The following is a 15,142-nucleotide window of genomic DNA, read 5'->3' as shown; positions in this document are numbered from 1 at the left end:
GCTGTGTGTGGAATGTGGCCGGGCAGTGGTCTGGCTGCCCCCATGTCTAACTGGGATGCTGGCAGAGGAGCCAGTGATGGGGGCAAGCGTTCAGGCTGGGTGACAGGAGCTGGATTTGATTCCTGGGAGAGCAGTGGAGATGTGGGAGGGCTCTCTCCTGGTCGCCGCTATGGGGGCTGTTTTGCCAGCTCCCCCTTCCCTCCCTGACTGCCAGGGTGCTCTGCTTCCCCCGCTCGGCGCAGGGGGGTGCCGGGGCTGGAGCCGAGGAGGTTTGCATCTCCGGCAGGCACATGTGAGCAATGTGCCTTTAAGACTAGCAGGAGAGCAATAGTATCTCCCTCCCTCCTGTTAATTGTAGCATGTTTTTCAGCCATGCTTTCCAGTCACATTCGCAGGCTGGCAGCGGGAGCGGTGCAGACAGCGAGTGCTTGCCCGTGGACGGCCGCAGGTGATGGGCAGCGCCCGGGGCTGCAGAGCTCGGTGCCAGGGACAGGAGCCCTGTGTGCCTGAGTTTCAGTGACACTGCCGGGCTCCCCCCTTACCCGTGTGCCCTCCATCTCCTCGCCTGCGTGGTCGTGGCCTCCAGGTCGCTGGGCACCCAGCCCGGTGGGCCCGGCGGGGGCTGTGGCGCGGCTCGGCGCCGCTGCTGGGGGACCCGCAGTGGGGGATGTGGCGGCAGCCCTGCCGTGCCTGCCCGGGGATGCCGTGGGCTGCTGTGGCAACGCCTGGCTCCCGGAGCCCAAAGTGACTGCAACTAACTCGAGGCTGGGACTGCTTCTCGGAGGATGCCCCGTGTGTCTGCGGCCACTGCTCGCCGGCCTCGCCACAGAATATCGCCGGGGGCTTGCTCGCCGCTGCCGAGGGGGGGCAGAGGCAGAGGCCGCCCGAGGGTTAAGCGCATCAGCCCGCACGGCAAGTGTGCCGGCAGGAAATAATCTGCAGAGGTACATGTGCAGCAATTCAACCGCCGCTGCTCTCGCCGGCTGCCGCCGCAGCTGGATGTGGGAGAGGAGCTGCGCCGCTCGCAGGAGATGCTGGCTCGGTGTGCCCGCGATGCCCCGCACGGCAGCGTGTCTGAGCTGGGCTGAACGCCTCCATCCGAACGGATTTACGGTGGCTCGCAGGCTCTGCCGGCTCGCTGAGGTAGGTGCTGCCTGTGCGGTGTGCCATGATCTCTGTCGGGGGTGGGGGGGAGGCCTCCTCAGCTAACACGGATCTTCCCGTGGCCGCGGGTTTGAATTGGCAGCCCGATGCCAGACAGAAACGTGTGTGTGCTTTGCGAGCGTGCAGCAGGCAGGAGAGAGCAGAGGATCCCTGAGTGATGCCTTCCATGCGTGGCAATAAAGTTGTTGCTCTTAATTGGAACAAACTTGCCTTGGTCTCTGTGGAATGCACCTGGGAGCTTTTGTTTCTTCCTTGGCATATGACCTTTGGAAGGGGTTGGCTGCAGCAGGCGGCTGGGTTATGCTTTGCTGCAGCAGCAGGGACACAGTGCACTCTACAGGTACCTTCATTCTGCTCCCAGGCATGTGTGGAGGACAGAGGACAGCCGTGCAGAAAAAGAAAACGCTGCCAGCAGGGAGGTGGTGGTTTTTCAGGAGTGAAATGGCACTAATGGGAAGAAAAGAGGTGCTTTTCCTTGAGGAAAAGGAATGTTGAGGTGCTGAGTGTTAGCCTTGGTGTTTGGAAGCAGAGGAGGATGATCTGGTTTAGAAGCAGCTCGTCTATGGGTCTGGTTTTCCTGTCTTGCTTTCCTGGCTCCGTGGAGAGGAGTTTTTGTTCATCTCTGCTAACTGCTGTGCCACCTGCAACCTTTGCTTGAGGATTTTCCTGTGCCAGTACCCGGGAGAGAAGACCTGGCAGTGCCGTGGAATTTGCTCAGGCTTGCTCTGCTCAGGAAGGTGCCTGCTCGGGAAGCCTCTGACACAACCAGCAGTGGCTGATGCTGCTCCTGGCGGCGCGGCGTGCAGTTTGGGTTTGCCTCGACACCTCTGCTGGGAGCTTTGCTCTGTAGATATTAAGCTGAAAATGAAGTTTTCAATCTGTTTCTGCTGGCGATGCAGAGTGCTGGGCACTGGTAACCTCTCTGGTTTGACTTGCCTGCTTGACTTACACCTGCGTGCTCGCAGGTGAGCGCGGCGCGGGCCGAGGCCGTGTGGAATAGGAGGCTGCCGCCTGGGTTATGTGTCTCTATCACGTGCAGAGGGGTTTGTGGGTGCTGCTGGCATTGCAGAGCTATTGAGATGGCACAGCCAACAGTGCCAGTGCTGTGTAACAGCTTCAGGAGTGTTTTGTGTGGCACCCTGACAGAACAAATGTGTCATTGGGAGCTGCACAGAAGAGCAGAACTGTCATCTGCGCTGCGAGTCTTTGCAGTCGCTGCTGTCTTCCCTAGTCGAGGGCTTCCTGGCTGGAGCGTGTTGCTACCTGAGCAGTTCTCACTGACACCTCAGCTTCCCCTGGGCTCTTACACCATGCTTGACTTGGCACCAGCATGTCTCACAGAGCAGATACGAGAAGAGTCCCCCTTTTTTGCTGCTCCCTGGGCCCAAAGGCAGGCAAGAACCTGCCTTCTTTTCTTGCAAGAGCAGGACACTTGTGCACTCTCCTCTGGGATCCTGGAGAGAAGACCTCTGCTGCTCTGCAAGGGCTCTTTGTTGGAGATGGAGGAGCAGAAGTGGATCTGCTGTGTACGAACCAAGAAGTCAGGACCCCCGCTGGGAGCAGAGGCTGCGATGATGCCGAGGGAGAAGCTGCTTCTCTGTCCTGGCAAAGAGGATCTCTTCTTACTCACGCACGAGGCAGAGCTGGGCAGCAGCACTGCTCCATAGCAACACTCGCTTCTCCCACAAAGCAGAGCAGAATCTCCTGCCTGCTCTCAGCGGGGCGCAAAGGGGAATGTGTGACACTGGTGTCAGGTAGTCTGAACCACCTGCCCCTAGAGGAGCACTTCCAAGAGGTGGTGAGTGCTAAAGAACCCAACTGCCTGTGCAGGAGACACTAGAAAAATCAGATGGTAGGAGGCATCCCCTGTGCTGCTCCTTGTGCCCAGGCAGGGTAGTGATGAGAACTGGCTGAGCTAAACCCAAATGCTTCTCACAAACCTGGGTTCCAAACATAGTATGGATTTGGTGCTGGCCAGCCAGCAGCTGTGCTGGTGGGTTTGGTGCCCCTGTTCCAGCAGGGTAGTGTTTCAGGCAGTGCTTCTGCTAAACCAGCAGAAGCTTGGGGCATGTTCACAGGTGATGTGGTCTGAAGGAGCAGGTGAGAGCTGTGTCTGAGAGCTGTGCTCCCATCTGCTCAGGGAATCCATCTGCTCTGTTTGAACTGCAGGTTGTTCCTAGGCAGCCTTCCTGGTGAGTGATAAAGCTTTGTATTAAGCTGCAGTTATGTGGAAGTCAGGAGCTGTTTGCTGGACTCAGTAATGGTAATGAAAACCATTCTGACTCGTTGGATGGGGGCTGCTCATCACTGCTGCTCACACACTGCGGGTGTGCCGATGCTTTGCTTGGCCTCACAGTCATCTAATAGCAGGGGTGGTCTTCTAAGCAGTGGCTGAGGGAGCTTGGGCTGTTTTCTCTTCAGAACAGGAGGCTGAAGAGAGATCTCACTGTCTTCCTGAACTACCTCAAGGGAGGTTGGAGCGAGCTGGGAGCATTTGCTTCTCACTCTTGCAATAAAGTGGCAACACAAAAGGATGTGGCCTCAAGTTGTGCCAGAGGAGGTTCAGGTTGGGTATTAGGAGAAATGCCTTCCCAGCAAGGGCTCTCAGGCACTGGCACAGCCTGCCCAGGCAGGTGGTGGAGTCCCCATCCCTGGAGGGGTTTAGAAGACTCATGGATGTGGTGCTGAGGGACCTGCATCAAAGGCAGTGGCTCAGCAGCAGTGGTGGGGTTGCGAGCTCTGGGTGCTCGTTGGACTTGATGATCTCGAGGCCTCTTCCAACCTCTCTGGTTCTATAACTGCCCATCTGGTGCCCTGGTGCTCTGGGTGCTCTGCTGCAAGATGGGACTTGATGTTTCCATGGTCATAGGACACCAAGAGAGACATCTAGCTCAACCTTCTGGGATAAGGACATAGCTCGAATGAGCTGCTCCTCGAGGCCCACTGGTGATGTGGCAGCAATGACGCTGGGATCCCTGCAGGGTTTGCCTCTTGGGAGACAAATGCTTGGCCTTAGCCATCGAGTCCTGCAGCTGGTGTGCTGCCCTGGGGTGGCCAGTGGTGTGCTGCCTGCCAGACACAGGTGGTGCTGGGAATGGATGACAGAGGAGTGCCAAGGGGGAAAATTGAACCTTGGAGACCTATTTGCTCGGGAGTGATTCCCATGGTGCCTGCAAGGAGGTAAGTGGAAGCCTGTTGCTAGCTGCCTGCACTGGTTCAGTGGCTGTTGCATTTGTATGCTCTAGGTGCAGCTTGTAAACTTGGTGGTGCAAACCTGTGGTCTACAAACTGAGCTGGAGATAAAGCTCCTTCCTGCTGCTGCCTTGTGTGTCTTTGAGAGACTACATTTGGAATCTCTCTGGCTTTGTAGCACTTATAAAATGAGTTCACAGTAGGTGGTGGCAGCAGCCTCCTCTTAGAGGATGCAGATATTTATGGTATGCAAAAGGCTTTCTCTCTCTGCTGCATTCAGATGGTGACTGGAGATACCATCCCTGTGGGATAAAAACCTGAGTCTGACTTCAGAGGTGAACTCACAGAGCAATTTCTCTTTAACATATATATAGCAACAAATAGGAGCAAAGCTGCCTAAAGATTACTCTAATGATGAATCATCATATGGCTCTCACCAGCCTGGGAAGCAAGGGAAGTCAAAATGGAGTGCTAGGCTTTAGTCACGTAGGAAATGCATGGGAGGAGGCTTGTGGAGAAGGTTGTACACCACATCAAAGCAAAACCGTGTTGGGGTGAAAAACCACTGAGCCCCTGCTGCCTATTGTCTGTTTGCTTTGGCCATTACCACCCTGAGGAGTCAGTCATCGGTGGGGTTTTTTAACTTGCTTTTATAGCTGACTGATTTCTGCTCCCACCACCATGGTAGGATCACAGGGTGGTTAGGCTTGGAAGGGACCTTAAAGACCATCTAGTTCCAGAACTGTTCCAATCAGACCTTCCAACAGGGCAGCTTGCTCAGGGCCTCATCCAGCCTGCTCTTCAACACCTCCAGGCAGGGAGCAGCCACAACCTCCCTGGACAACCTGTGCCTCCCCACCCTCAATCTCAACAATCTCTTCCTCCTCTCCACTCTCACTCTCCCCTCTCCCAGCTCAGAGCCATTGTCCCTCAGCCTCCCACTCCCAGCCCTTGTCACAAGTCCCTCCCCAGCTCTCCTGCAGCCCCTTCAGGCACTGCAAGGCTGCTCTGAGCTCTCCCTGCAGCCTTCTCTTCTGCAGGCTCAACAGCCCCAACTCTCCCAGCCTGTCCCCACAGCAGAGCTTCTGCAGCCTCTGATCACCTTGGTGGCCTCCTCTGGCCCCTCTGCAGCAGCTCCAGGTGCTTCTTGTGCTGTGTTCCCCAGCACTGGAGGCAGTGCTGCAGGTGAGGGCTGAGCAGAGCAGAGTGGAGGGGCAGAATCCCCTCCCTGTGCTGCTGCTCTCCCTGCTCTGGCTGCAGCCAGCACACAGCTGGCTCTGGGCTGCAGCCACCAGTGCTGCCTGCTGGGCACCAACTGGCACCCCCAAGGCCTTCTCCTGCAGGCTGCTCTCAACCACTCCTTGCTCAGCCTGGATTTGTGCTTGGGGCTACTGCTGGCCTTGTTTCAGGGCCTGTGCTGTTGTAATGCCTCTTCAATTGTGTGCCATAATTGTTATTACTAATCCTAATTAAACAGTGCAGATTTTGAAGCTGAGATCAGTGTGAACCATCAGCCCAGTGCAGATGTTGCAGTCACCAGAGATGCCAAAATGTTCAAGGGACCATAATTCTCCTGCAGTGGCACATGCCCAAGGATGGGCTGCCCTGGGCTGCGGGGTGTGTGCTCTGCAGGGGCAGAGGTGCTGCTTCCCGGAGCTGTCCACTCACCCCTCCTAGCCCTGGCTCAGCCAACATCCCAGGAGTGACATCAGCTCTCCCACCACTGCAGCTCTGCTTCCTCAGCAGAAACACGCTGTGGGTTCGGTGGCTCCTGCACACAAGAGGAGGGGCCAGGCACAGCTGGGAGCTTGCTGCACACCAAACCCGTCCTGTGGTCGGGCAGCTAGGCAGGGGTGGACACGACTGGCACCTGTCTCTGGTGTCCCCAGCGTAAAAAGGATGCAGAAACCTTGGAGTGAGTCTGGAGTAGGCCACAAAGATCAGCCAAAGACTGGAGCAGCTCTGCTGTGAGCACAGGCTGAGGGAGCTGGGGAGGGTGCAACCTGGAGCACAGAAGATTCCAGGGGACCTCAGAGCTGCTGCCAGCACCTGAAGGGATCCTGAAGGAAGGCTGCAGAGAGACTTTGGCTGAGGATGTCTAGAGCCAGGCCAAGGGCAATGGTTTGGAGGTGAGGCAGAGCAGGGTTAGACTGGAGCTGAGAAGAGTAGGAGGGTGGTGAGACTCTGGAATAGGTTACCGAGGAAGGTTGTGGATGTCTCCTCCCTTAGGATGTGCAAGGCCAGTTTGGATGAGGCCTTGAGCAGCTGAGTGTAGCTGAGAGGTGTCCCTGCCCATGGCAGGGAGGTTGGCAGAGATGATCTCTGAGCTCCCCTCCAGGCTGAGCTGCTCTGTGGCTCTGTGACAGCACAGGCAGCCACTGTCTCCCACGGGCCAGTCTGTGCCCTCAGCTTGCACAGAGGCTGCCTCAGCCAGTTTGGTCTCCATCCCAGAGACAGGTGGGGCAGGGGGCTGAGGTTCTGCTGACCTCGTGCTTTTTTGACCACGTTCTGCTCATTTGATCTCTCTTTCACCCCTCATAGATACGGGGTGCTGAGCAATTCATTTTGGGTCCAACTTAAGCAGTGCAAAGCTGTTCCCTGTGCCCTGTCCCAGCTTTATTTCTGAGGTGGTGACATTAGGGAAGATCTTCACCAAGGGCAGCTCAGGCCTGACAAATTTAGTGCTTTGTATGATGAAGTCAGAGCAGCAGTGGGCAAGAGCAGGACAAGTGACATCATCTACCTGGCCCTGAGTGAGGCACTGGACTCTGTCCCACAGGACATCCTGGTCACCAAGCTGGGAAAGCACAGAGTGGATGGGTGGAGCACTGCTGGGTAAGGAACTGGCTGAATGGTGGCACCCAGAGGGTGGGGAGCAAGGGCACAAAGGCAACCTGGAGAGCAGTGCCAAGTGGCTCCCTCAGGGCTCAGTGCTGGCACCAGTGCTGTGTGACATCTCTGTCAGTGCCATGGGCAGAGCAATCAGTGCCCCCTCAGCAAGGGTGCAGATGGCACCAGGCTGTGTGGCACAGTTGACTTGCCAGAGGGCAGGGATCCATCCAGAGGGACCTGCACAGGCTGCAGAGCTGTGCCCAGGCCAAGCTCATGGCATTCAACAAGGCCAAGTGTAAGGTCCTGCACTTGGGTGGGTGCAATGCCAAGCACAGCTCCAGGCTGGGTGGGGAATGGCTGAGAGCAGCCCTGAGGAACAGGACCTGGGGGTCTGGGCTGATACAAAGCTCCACAGGAGCCTGCAGTGTGAGTGCAGCCCAGACACAACCCTGTGCTGGGCTGCAGCCAGAGCAGTGTGGGCACAGGGCAAGGGAGGGGATTCTGCCCCTTGGCTCTGCTCTCCTCAGACCCCACCTGCAGTCCTGGGGGCAGTTCTGCAGCCCCCAGGACAAGCAGCACATGGAAGTGTTGGAGCCAGTGCAGAGGAGGCCACCAAGATGCTGAGAGGGCTGCAGCAGCTCTGCTCTGAGAACAGGCTGAGAGAGTTGGGGCTGTGCAGGCTGGAGAGGAGAAGGCTTCCAGGAGAGCTTGGAGTGGCCTTGCAGGATCTGCAGGGGGCTGCAGGAGGGCTGGGGAGGGACTATTGATGAGGTCTGGGAATGGCAGGAGGAGGAGAAGTAATGGGTTGAAACTGGCAGAGGGGAGATTGAAACTAGACATTAGGAAAGGGTCCTTTGCAGGGAGGGTGCTGAGACACTGGCACAGGTTGCCCAGGGAGGCTGTGGCTGCTTTCTCCCTGGAGGTGTTCAGGACCAGGTTGGATGAGGCCTTGAGCAACCTGCTCTGGAGGAAGGTGTCCGTGCCTATGGCAGGGGCTTGGAACTGGATGAGCCCTGAGGTCCCTTGCAACCTAAACCATTCTAGGCTTCTCTCTCCCTGATGGTTGTGGATGGAAAGGCAGAAAGGTGTTAATGTGACACTGCAGACCTGCACAGTGCAGGTAATTGTACCGCAGCAGAAAAAGGCACTCTGAGGCAGTCTTTACTCCTACTGACTTGAGGGATCTAATGCCCAGCCCTGGGCACATGGCATATGCATAAGAGGCTCTGGGGGTACAGCCTCAGATCAGCTGAATCCCACCAGACAATGGTGGCTGGTTTTGGTCCTCAGCCAGCAAACTGCTCAGGTCCAGCTGGGCTGCTCCAGGCTCCTCTGAGGGGGTTGGTGGAAGCCAGAGACACGATGGAGAATCCAACCCTGCCATACTAACCTGACTTGCTCCGTCAGTGCCAAGTGCTGAGTGTGTCTGTGAGCTATGTGCCACTGAGCATCCCAGGAGCACACAGCCCTGGCTGGGACTCAGGCCTGTCTCATTGCTGGGCACTGTCAGTTGTGCTTCATCCCCCCTGTGAGAACAACAGAAACTGTCCATCAGTGCAGTCTTCCAGACAGGCACAGTCCTGGCTTCATGGTGACACTGAAGTGGGAAAGTCTGTGCCTGTTTAGAGAGTGATGTGGACGGGACACAGATGTGCCAGGGGCCTTTATGCAGCTGCTCCTACCTATGTCCCCACGACCCTACAGAATCACAGCCTGGGCTGGGCTGGAAGGCACCTCCAAAGCTCACTCAGTCCAAGCCCCTGCACTCAGCAGGGACATCCCCACTAGAGCAGGTTGCTGCAGCCCTGTCCAGCCTCACCTTCAGTATCTCCAGGCGTGGGGCTCCAACCACCACTCTGGCAACCTGCTGCAGTGTTCCAGCAGCCTCCTGGTGCAGAACTTGTTCCTCACAGCCAATCTCAACCTGCTCTGCTCTCATTTCAAACCACTGCCCTCAGCCTGTCCCTGCTGCCTTTGGGAACAGTCCCTCTGCAGCCTGCTTGGAGCCCCTTCAGGTGCTGGAAAGCTGCTTCAAGGTCTCCAGGAAGCCTTCACTTCTCCTTGGCTGCATGCAGGGAGTCACTGCTGTGGAGAGGAGACCAGCAGCAGGAGATTTGTCCCATGAAGCATTTTCTGTTTGGGATTTACCCAACTGGCTCCTTTAAAGCAAAATGTGGGCCTCAGGAGTGTTTCCATGGGAAGGTTGCAGCATTTGCCCATGCCCATGTTCTTTTTCAGTACAGGTGATGCCCAGGAGGGTCTGGGCAGACATGCATCATTCTACAGCAGCTGTGGCCTGCAAAGGAGGAAGTGCAGGGACTGCAGCAGCACATTAATGATGCAGAGTTTAATGTGTGTTAAACAAGGTAGAGGAGAAACAGTTCCTGGGGACAGTGTGTGCAGACAAAGCCTCCTGTGAGCAGGTGGTGTTGTCTGTGGCAAATACAAAAACACAGCACCACAGACCATGAGGGACTGGATGGGACCCCCAGAGCTCACCCAGCACAACCCCCTGCCAGAGCAGGGCACCCAGGGCAGGGCACACAGAACACATCCAGGGGGGCTGGAAAGGCTCCACAGAAGGAGGCTCCACAGAAGGAGACTCCACAGCCTCTCTGGGCAGTCTGCTCCAGGCTCCAGCACCCTCACACTGACAAAGCTTCCCCTCCTCTTGCCCTGGCACCTCCTCTGCTCCAGCTGGCACCCAGTGTCCCTTGTGCTGCCCTTGGCCAGCCCTGGGCACAGCCTGGCTGTGTCCTCCCGACGCTGCCCTGCACATCTTGAGCACAGCACTGAGGGCAGCCCTCAGGCTGCTCTGCTGCCAGCTGCCAGCCCCAGCTGCCTCAGCCTGGCCTCCCAGGAGCTGTTCACTGCCTGCAGCAGCTTGGGGGCTCTGGGCTGGGCTCTCCCCAGCACTTTCCTGAGCTCCTGCTGGAGCTGAGTGTCCACCTGCACTCTGCCGTGCAGCAGCCCTGGGTTCTGAGGCACACATGGCTGTCAGGTGTGGTGCTGCAGGCTGGAAACCAGTGCCCTCCACAGCCTGCCCTTTCAGGAGCATGTTCAGCCTGTTTGGAGCGCAGAGAGCTGTGTCTCGAAGGTGTCCCTGGGAGGCTGGTTTGGGTGAGTAATCGTTTCCTGTGATTTGGGGAAGAAAATCCAGCCTGGGTTTGTTCCTTGGTCCATATGCTGGATCTTCTTCTCCCTTTGCCTGCTTAATTAAGGGACCTGCTCGCAGTGGAAGGGATTTCCCATGACATGGACAGATCATTGCTCAGCCTTCTTTTAGCTCAGGAGAGCAGATAACTGAAACTCTTTCCACACAACCTGTTTCCAGTCCTCCAAACTCTGTGCCTTCCTCTCCCAGGTTTTCAGCAGCTCTCTGAGCTGTGGGCATCAGAGTGGCTGTTGTGGAGCAGCTCAACTCCCCCTTCTGCCTGTGTGCTCCCTGGCACTGCACAGGAAGCAACATCACCCTCCTAAGCCTGGCCAGAACTGCCTCTCCTCAAACACCCGAGCCTGGCATTAGATCCTGCAGCCCCAGCAGGGCCCTGGCACCTCCAGCTTCGTTCATCTGCCCTGAGGCCCTTACCTGTCCTTTGTAGTGCTTGATGCCAAACACAGAGTGCACCCCTCTGGCAGTGGCGTAGATCATTCACTGTTGTGTCCTTTGATCCTGGACAAGCAGACCTGTGTTTGCCTGGGCTGCAGTGGCAGATCTTTGGCAGGACTGAGCCTGTGAAGGGGACTGAGCTGTCTGGCTGTGGGCATCTGAGTCTGGCAATATTTATCACTCAAGCCCCTTCTGAGTTGCACTGAGCTGACAGACTGGAGGAGTTTCAGCCTGGAGAGGAGAAGGCTCCAGGCAGAACTCAGAGCAGCCTTTCAGTATCTGAAGGGGCTGCAGGAGAGCTGGGGAGGGACTTGTGACAAGGCCTGGGAGTGCCAGGCTGAGGGACAATGGCTTTGAGCTGGGAGAGTGAGAGTGAGAGTGAGAGTGGAGAGGAGGAAGAAACTGTTGAGAGTGAGGGTGGGGAGAGACTGGCACAGGCTGCCCAGGGAGGCTGTGGAGCACAGAAGCACAGAATGGGATGACATTGGGTGCTCCTGTGCTCCACAACCTCCCCAGGGGTGCTGCAGGCCAGGCTGGATGAGGCCTTGAGCTACCTGTGCTGGTGGGAGGTGTCCATGGCAGGGGGTTGCAGTAAGTGATCTCTGAGGTCCCTTCCAACTTACCCATCCTGTGGTTCTAAGATTCTGTGAAGACCTGTTGTAGGAGCACTCCTCTGTTTCCCAGGTACTACTCATAGAGTCACAGAATCAGTCAGGGCTGGAAGGGACCACAAGGAGCAGCCAGTCCCAACCCCCTGCCATGCCCAGGGACACCCTACCCTAGAGCAGGCTGCACACAGCCTCAGCCAGCCTGGCCTCAAACACCTCCAGCCATGGGGCCTCAACCCCCTCCCTGGGCAACCCCTGCCAGCCTCTCACCACTCTCCTGCTCAACAACTTCCTCCTCACCTCCAGCCTCACTCTCCCCACCTCCAGCTTTGATCCATTCCCCCCACTCCTGGCACTCCCTCACACCCTCAAAAGTCCCTCCCCAGCTTTTTTGCAGGCCCCTCCAGATGCTGGCAGGCCACGAGAAGGTCACCTGGGAGCCTCCTCTGCTCCAGCCTGCACAGCCCCAACTCTGTCAGTCTGCTCACAGCAGAGCTGCTGCAGCCTCTGAGCATCCTCCTGGCCCTACTCTGGACACACTCCAGCATCTCCACATACCTCTTGTCCCAGGGGCTCCAGAGCTGGGTGCAGGACTCCAGGTGGGGTGTGACCAAAGCAGAGTAGAGGAGGAGAATCCCCTCCCTGCTGGCCTGTGCCTTTTGCTGCTCTGGGGGTCCCTGCCTGCATCTCATTTAATTGCCTTCCCTTTCCCTTGAGGGCAGACCTCCAGCAGTAGCTCTGTGAGGTGGCTCTGGGGCTGAGGTCCAGGCTGGATGACCACCCTGAGCACTTGCAGTCGCTGGGATGACAGATTGTGGTCCAGACCTGTCCTGTGGAGCTGCTCAGCTCTCGCTGCTGGCATCCAGGCCTCTCCCTGGGCTCGGCCATCCTTTTCCACTGTGCCTCCGTGGGGCACTTCCCTCCCAGCAGCAGTGCGGTGTGGAACAAAGGCTCTCCTCTGCTCTCTGTGGTGTTCCTTTCTCTTTCCCACCCCTCAGGGTATTTCTGATTCATGTAGCACGGCTTGTCCTTATCTCTGGGACTCCACCGTTCTGCCTTGATTACTTTTTTTCTTTCTTTCTCTCTCTTTTTTTTGCCATCTCCATCTCCCCCTCAGTTTTTCTCCTGGGCAGTGCATTTGTTTCCCTGACACAGCAATTACTGACAGCCTGCTATCCTGGCTCCCACGGCGGCAAACAGCAGATGCTTAGAGAACCATCTAAGGAACAGGGTGAGACTATAATAACCCTACTAGATCCTGCCAGCAGCCATCAGCATCACCCGCGCCCGGCCGTGTGCCGGCTGCGCTGAAGCACAGCCCAGCAGGGGCTACGCTGCCTGGCACCCCGCGGGGGAGGGGGCAGCGTCCCACACGGTGGCAAATGTTCCCGTGCCCCCCTGTCTGCAGAACGCTGCCCCCTCCTTGCTAAGGTCGCTTTGCTTAGTGCAGCAAGTCCCTCAGCCGGGCCCGGGGGCATGGGCAGGTTCCTCGCACCACCTGTGCTTCTCTGCCGTGCAGCCTCCTCCGGGAGATGCTTGCATGAGGCGAGACGAAAGGAGAAGTCCTTGGTTTGCTTAGCAGCCCTTAGGTGATGGTAGAATCGTCGCAGAGTGCTTTGGCTTGCAAGGGACCTTACAGACCCTCCGGTTCCAACTGCCCTGCCAGTGGGCAGGGACACCTCCCGCTAGCCCGTGTTGGTCAGGGACTCATCCAGCCTGGCCTTAAACACCTCCAGGGAGGGGGCAGCCACAGCCTCCCTGGGCAGCCTGTTGCAGGGTCTCACTGTCTGGCAGATCCCTCTGGCTTCCAGGCTCTGGCTGGAGGTAATGCCAGCTGACACAGCTGGGAGCACGTAAAAAGTGTCTCCACAGAGAGAGAGAGGCCCAGACCACTCCGTGTGACCTCCAAAGAGGCTGCTGAGGTCTGTGTGCTGGCCTCAGAGCAGGGCAGGCAGCAGCACTGCCAGCATGCAGACAGTGGCCTGGTGCCTGGCAGCAAGGACTGGCCCCAGACTGCAGAGCTGCTCTGCCCAGTGTGTGCTTTGGAGGTGCAATGGTTTGGGGATGCAAAGCAGCCCATGGGAGGCTGTGAGGGTCACCAGGGCTTTGCTGTGGAATGGCACTGAAGTGTATGGCAGCAGCCAGGGCTGCAGGAGGAGGTACGAGGGGAAGTTCTGCATCTGCCTCTTTGTGCTTGCTTTGGAGTTCAGCCCTTTCCTGCATCTTTGTTTTCTGACTAGGGCCACAGTGTTCCTTTAAATGAAAAAGTAGATCTGAAGCAAGCAGAGAAATGGTCACAAATACTGGGGTGGGAGTTGCACTTTGCAGGATCTCTGTTACCAAATGGGTTGTGTTACACAGGGCACTGAGCAACTGCACCAGAGAAGTGGCACTGCGGGTGTCAAAGCTCTACCTGCTGGTTCTGCAGCTGGATGCTTCCTCTGCGGCCCCAGCGGCTGCCACACTCACCACCCTTTGGTTCATCCTCAGCTGGTGGTCAGCTTGGCTGCTAAAATCACAGAATCAAGCAGGCTGGCAGAGAGCTCCAGGCTCAGCCAGCCCAACCTAGCACCCAGCCCTGCCCAACCAACCAGGCCATGGCACTCAGTGCCCCAGCCAGGCTTGGCTGCAACACCTCCAGCCACGGCCACTCCACCACCTCCCTGGGCAGCCCATTCCAGTGCCAATCACTCTCTCTGCCAGGAACTTCCTCCCCACATCCAGCCTAGATCTGCCCTGGCACAGCTCCAGGCTGTGTCCCCTTCTTCTGTTGCTGGCTGCCTGGCAGCAGAGCCCAACCCCACCTGGCTACAGCCTCCCTGCAGGCAGCTGCAGGCAGCAATGAGCTCTGCCCTGAGCCTCCTCTGCTGCAGGCTGCACCCCCCCAGCTCCCTCAGCCTCTCCTCACAGGGCTGTGCTCCAGGCCCCTCCCCAGCCTTGCCGCCCTGCTCTCCACACCTTCCAGCACCTCAGCATCTCTTTTGAACTGAGGAGCCCAGAGCTGCATTTGCTCCTCATGATACATTTTATCCTGTGGTTATTGTATTGTTCATCACTACCTGCACATTTTTTTGGATGTGTCTTTGGAACTTGCTCAGGATAACAGACAGGAGACCAGGGGGAAGAAAGAAGCACTTCATGGGCATGACTGAGCTTCAGTACTCAGCTCTGCACTATAGGGTCTCTTCTGTTCATACGGGTGAGGCCACAAGTCCAGCAGCTCTACCCACCCCAGCACATTGCTATGGCACTGTTGATCAAGGCTGGACATTACTCTATCTCCCCCCTCTCCTCCTAGAAGCAGAGGAGTGCCTATTTGAGCTGTCTCAGGTGATCCCAGCACAAGAAGGACTGGAGCAGGTACAAAGGAGGACACAAAGATGATCAGAAGGCTGGAGAGCCCCACTATGAGGATGGGCTGGGAGAGCAGGGGCTGTTGAGCCTGGAGAAGGGAAGGCTGCAGGGAGACCTCAGAGCAGCCTTGCAGTGCCTGAAGGGGCTCCAGGAGAGCTGGGGAGGGACTTCTGACAGGGTCTGGGAGTGGCAGGCTGAGGGACAATGGCTTTGAGCTGGCAGAGAGGAGAGTGAGTGTAGAGATGAGGAAGAGATTGGTGATAGTGAGACACTGGCACAGGTTGCCCAGGGAGGTTTGTTACAAAGGGGGCTAGTTGAAGCTGAGTTTGGGGTGAAGTACAATGAGGCTGATGTAAAGTTGTTAAATGATTTATTAATATAT

The 15,142-nt window shown here is 57.2% G+C and overlaps 1 protein-coding gene across 3 annotated transcripts in view; it reads left to right on the top strand.

The window, feature by feature from the left end:
• Nucleotides 1-370: 370 nt before the first annotated feature.
• HTR2C (5-hydroxytryptamine receptor 2C) overlaps nucleotides 371-15,142 on the top strand; it is a 268,006-nt gene continuing 253,234 nt past the window's right edge. For 2 of the 3 annotated variants that reach the window (XM_064159662.1, XM_064159661.1), the window contains exon 1: nucleotides 372-1,143. The gene's annotated coding sequence lies outside the window, so the exon portion shown is untranslated. Of the gene's footprint in view, nucleotides 1,144-15,142 lie in introns of all 3 variants that reach the window. The other variant, XM_064159663.1, reaches the window with a different exon arrangement.

The sequence above is a fragment of the Pogoniulus pusillus genome, chromosome 19 (genome assembly GCF_015220805.1).
Source record: "Pogoniulus pusillus isolate bPogPus1 chromosome 19, bPogPus1.pri, whole genome shotgun sequence".
In the NCBI taxonomy this organism is placed as follows: Eukaryota; Metazoa; Chordata; class Aves; order Piciformes; family Lybiidae; genus Pogoniulus; species Pogoniulus pusillus.
The sequence above is the reverse complement of the archived record's forward strand: the minus strand, read 5'-3'. Positions and strand labels throughout refer to the sequence as shown.